Raw genomic sequence first — 4,654 nt, 5'->3', positions numbered from 1 at the left:
TTTCACAGAAGCTTTTAAGACTTTTTTTTTTTTTAGTTTTAAGAGAATGACCCTATGAAGAAAGAGTCATTTATGCGTGGACAAAAAATGTTCAAAATATGATAAAATAAATTAGTTGCAAAAGAGAATACCCATGTTGACATCACCAAATTTGGAAAAATATGTGTTATATTCAGCCTTCATTTTCTTTTTAAGCTATCCAAAATTCCCTTCTTTTCACCATTTTTTTAAAAAGATATTAAATAAAGATATCGTATTCTTCATTGGAAAATGCAATGCTAATTTTTTATATTTCTTTCAAAATATAATGTTGAAATTCTTGTAATGAAAAGATCTCAGAAGAGCAAGGTCAGAGAAGAATAATGACATACAACATTTGCATAGTCATACATATTTTAATGTGAATTCAATATAACAACTATTAATGAAAAACATATTATTGCTCTGAAATATGTTGGATAATGTGCAAACTTCAAAAATTAACCAGGAAAATTCTTTGCTTTCAAGCATATAGAAAGGGGAGGATATATGAGTACCGCAAAATGTAATTTTGTGTTGACCATAGTGTTTTAACTTTGTATAATACAGAAGTAGCTACTAAACAACAGAGGAAATTGTTTTCAATCTACTAGGGAAAAAATGCATCTATTATGGTATATTAATGGATGTGAAGAATTTTACTTGGTTGACACAGAGAATTTAGATAGGAGATATGAATGAGAGAGGAAGAACTTTAGAAAAAAAATGTAAAGTTGTGGAGACAGATCGGATTATCTTTTGGGGTAAAAAGGAGGAGTCTGAATATATTTTAGAGCAAGAAGCTCTTCTGCATGCCATTGTATTGTTCTCCTGACAGGATTGCAGGACTCAGTTACTCACTTAACTGCTCACTTTGAAATACTGCTGACATCTGAACTGCACTCTTTTCTCATTTGGTGAACCTTTCATATTATGCAACTCTCATTCAGAAAGCTGACTATCACATTGAGCTAATTCACTTAGGTTTCCTGTCATTATAAGTATGTTTATTTTAGCTAAGATTCAGAATTTTCTTTGGTTAGGTTTGAATAAAGAGAAGATTGCAAACTTGGAGTTAATTTCATATTAGCTGAGCTTCATAATATAATCCACTATTTTTTTTTCTTTCCAATGATTTTTTAAAAAAATGTTTTTTAGCAAACAGCTTTCAGACTTACATAAGCTATCTAGATTAAACACTGCATTTTGTCAGGAAGAGCTAATGAAGCTCTCATTCAAAAATTGGAGAGGTGCCCTAGCTGGTTTGGCTCAGTGGATAGAGTGTCGGCCTGTGGACTGGAGGGTCCCGAGTTTGACTCCAGTCAAGGTCACATGTTCAGGTTGCAGGCTCGATCCCCAGTAGGGGGCATGCAGGAGGCAGCCAATCAATAATTCTCTCTCATTATTGATGTTTCTATCTCTATCTCCCTCTCCCTTTCTCTCTGAAATCAATAAAAATATTTTAAAAAATTGGAGAGGGTTTACTTTCTAGAACTTGATACCATATCTTAAAGTGTTCATCTGTAGTATTATGACAAAATTGCCTAAAAAGGAAAAGGCATTTTTTAATTGCTCATGGTTCAATTTAGAATTTACAATTTCTACTATAAAAAATTGATAATTATTTTTAAATTTGTGGGTTTTAGCTTAATAGCATTCAGCATCCACTAAAAATATATTGGGTAAAATTTCATAGTGTTCAGAGAAACATAAGGAGTGATTAAGTGTGAGGTTGTATTGGCAGTAAAGCCTTCACTCTAAAATGCAATTCTTTCATGGTCTTTCTATCTGTTTCTGCAGATATTAATTGAAACATCCAAGAGGAATAATATATTTATCCAATCCACTTTACATTATGCAATACTCATCAGAGCATCAACTATGCATGAGTACTAAGTAAATATCATAAAAGATAATATCCATATAACCATGACATGAAAGTCTTAGAAGAACAGGCCCAAGGAGATGTGTAAAGAAATATCTACCTATGAGATAATGAATAGCAAATATCAGTAGTTTTCAAACTTTAATGTGAAGAAGAACCATCTGGGGATACTGTTTTTACTCAGTATGTCCTGGGGTCTTAAGAGTCCCCATTTTAACGAGCATTAGATAAGAATATGCCAGTGTTGCTTGTTAGTGGGCCACATACTGAGTAGCAAGTAATGAGAAGTCACCCAGAAAGCCTTGGGTAACCCAGTGAAGTGTAAATTTAGAGAAAATACTTTAATACATATGCCCAAGCAAATATGTGACCCAGGAACTCAGCAGCACAAGAAAGAGCATTTAATCCATGCTCTGTTATGACAGTATCCTATATAATAAAGAGGTAATAAAGAGGTAATATGCAAATTGATCATCATGCCCTCGCACAAGATGGCCACCCCCATGTAGTCATAAGATGGCTACAGGGGAGGGCAGTTGTGGGCGATCAGGCCAGCAGGGGAGGGCAGTTAAGGGCGATCGGGCTGGCAGGGGAGCAGTTAGGTGTCAATCAGGCTGGCAGGGGAGTGGTTAGGAGGTGATAAGGCAGGCAGGCAGTAGCTGTTAGGGGCAATCAGGCAGGCAGGCAGGCAGGCGAGCGGTTGGGAGCCAGCAGTGCAGGATTGTGAGAGGGATGTCCGACTGCCGGTTTTTGCCCGATCCCACAGGAATCAGGCCTAAACCGGCAGTAGGACATCCCCCTCGGGGTCCCAGATTGGAGAGGGTGCAGGCTGGGCTGAGGGACACCCCCCACCAGTGCACGAATTTCATGCACCAGGCCTCTAGTTTGTCAATAAAAGTTGTTTACCAACCATACAAACTGAACCTTGATTCTGTAATTAGTAACCTGGCCAATGATATTTCAGCTACAGAATTTCTCTTTGTTAGCAGACTAGCTGAATATCTAAAGAACAAAACAGGTCCTAAGAAGAGATAAGGAATAGAAAATATTAAGAAAGGAGATCAAATGAGGAAATATGAACCAAAAAAGATAACTATTCCATTTTCTGGGGAAAATAGAGTAGAAAAATTAGACTGAGAAGATATTGCTTTGGTCATATGACTATAAGGAAAGAATGGTTATTTATTTGAGCTTCAATATATATTGGTTTTTAAACACTACTCAGCAATCTTTCTTAATCTTTGTATTTTCTTTAATTTGTAGTTACCATTTCCTCTTAATCTCACTGTGAAAGTACTAGATCTATCACAGCCCAAGTGGTAGACTTGGGCAAGTTAAGTTCTTTGGGCTTCAGTTTTCTTCCTGTAGATTCAGAAGTTCTCTCCCTAGTTCAAGTGAGTTAGCATTAAGTCAATTCACTTCTCTCTCCACATTACCACTGTCTCATATATATATTTATACCAAGAAATCATTACTTTATTAATAATAGAAACAGTACAAATTTCAAACCAAGCTGCAGTTAGTATTTTAAAACACACAAAAAAGATCCTCATATTTAGATGGTTACATAGTTAATTCTATAACAGCGTTACAATATCATTACTGTTGTTCTTCAGGGCTTGGACTGTCTTTGCTGTCAACACATTTCTCTTGCGACATAATCAATTCTATGTCCTTAACTTCCACTCCTGTTTCATCATCCTCTTTCTCTTCACTCTCTTCTTGTACAGTTGGAGTCAGAGTGTTCTGTTTAACATTTGAGACAGTTTCACCTTGAACTTTGAATTTCTCAGTAGCTGTTAACTGTGCTTGCTGGGATAAATTTTCAATCTTGACTTCACCAAAAACTACGTAGGTATCTGAAGCTGAGCTCTAATGGACATCTGGTTTTGTGATGATAAAGAGGATATTTTTAGACTTCTAGATTAGTGATTTTAGTAACCCCTGTACCCCATTGAAGACCCACTTTGGACATAGCCTCTCGTGTCTTCTTTTCACTCCACTCTGTTTTTCCTTACTGACTGCTTTTTCATTGATTTCAGCTGCTGCTGCCAGCGAGGCTCAGGTGGTTGCCTGTGTGAAATCTTGTTCCTGAAGCTCTGATACTGTTCCATCATTGTCAGATTCTGCTCCAGACCCTGATTAGCCTGGGGCCGTGGCGACACCTGCTCTGTGCATTTTGTGCAGAACGAGGAACCAAAATGACAGCAGGAAGAGAGCATGACCCAACCTGTTGCAGAAATATCTCTGTATCTCTTATTGTGTTGGGGTGTAATGTAAAATCAAAGGATTTAGGAATTAGAAGACCTCCTGGGTTCAAATTCTGGTGTGAGTAACATGGGGAAATTTATTTAATCTTTCTGAACCTCAGTTATTTATCAAATGAAGATAATTTCAAAGGGATGATTTAAAACAATATCATGTTTGCCTAGCCATCAATTAATATATAACCACCTCATAAAATGTATAAAGAATAGAAAATACCATTAAGCAACGATATTGCTATTGTACAAATAATTTATTGGGGATTGTAAATTAATGTTTTATAATGCTATCTTAACATGTAATGTTTTTGTTACCCATATTTCAAAACTAACTTATCATTAATGAATTTCTATTCGAAAAAAAGTTTGCCCATAATTATTTTTTAAAACAAAAGGGTGCATTTTATTGACAAGTCAATAACTATGATAAATAAACTTTTTAATGTCAAACATGAAATTTTTAAAAAGGTATAACCTAATTTTAAAA

General features: G+C 35.7%; 1 pseudogene; it reads right to left on the bottom strand.

Moving 5' to 3' along the window:
- Positions 1–3,466: 3,466 nt before the first annotated feature.
- On the bottom strand, positions 3,467–4,125 carry LOC102259844 (annotated as a pseudogene).
- Positions 4,126–4,654: the final 529 nt, after the last annotated feature.

The sequence above is a fragment of the Myotis brandtii genome, unplaced genomic scaffold, assembly GCF_000412655.1.
Source record: "Myotis brandtii unplaced genomic scaffold, ASM41265v1 scaffold493, whole genome shotgun sequence".
Lineage (NCBI taxonomy): Eukaryota > Metazoa > Chordata > Mammalia > Chiroptera > Vespertilionidae > Myotis > Myotis brandtii.
Note: the sequence above shows the minus strand (reverse complement) of the source record. Positions and strands in the feature narration are given on the sequence as shown.